This window comes from Anarrhichthys ocellatus, unplaced genomic scaffold (assembly GCF_004355925.1).
Source record: "Anarrhichthys ocellatus isolate YVR2014 unplaced genomic scaffold, GSC_Weel_1.0 scaffold361, whole genome shotgun sequence".
NCBI lineage: Eukaryota > Metazoa > Chordata > Actinopteri > Perciformes > Anarhichadidae > Anarrhichthys > Anarrhichthys ocellatus.
The window spans coordinates 41,717-41,941 of NW_022280351.1; positions in this window are offsets into that span (position 1 = coordinate 41,717).

A 225-nucleotide genomic window follows, 5' to 3' on the forward strand; every position below is an offset into this window, starting at 1 on the left:
GTGTGTGTGTGTGTGTGTGTGTGTGTGTGTGTGTGAGTGTGTGTGTGTGTGTATTTCCAACACCTGTAAAATCCTCCAGCAGTGATTAGTCAGCACTGAACACCCAGAGAGCTGGCTCAGTGTGTGTGTGTGTGTGTGTGTGTGTGTGTGTGTGTCTGTGTGTGTCTGTGTGTGTGTATGTGTCTGTGTGTGTGCGTGTGCAGTGGTTGCCACAGTAAACACACA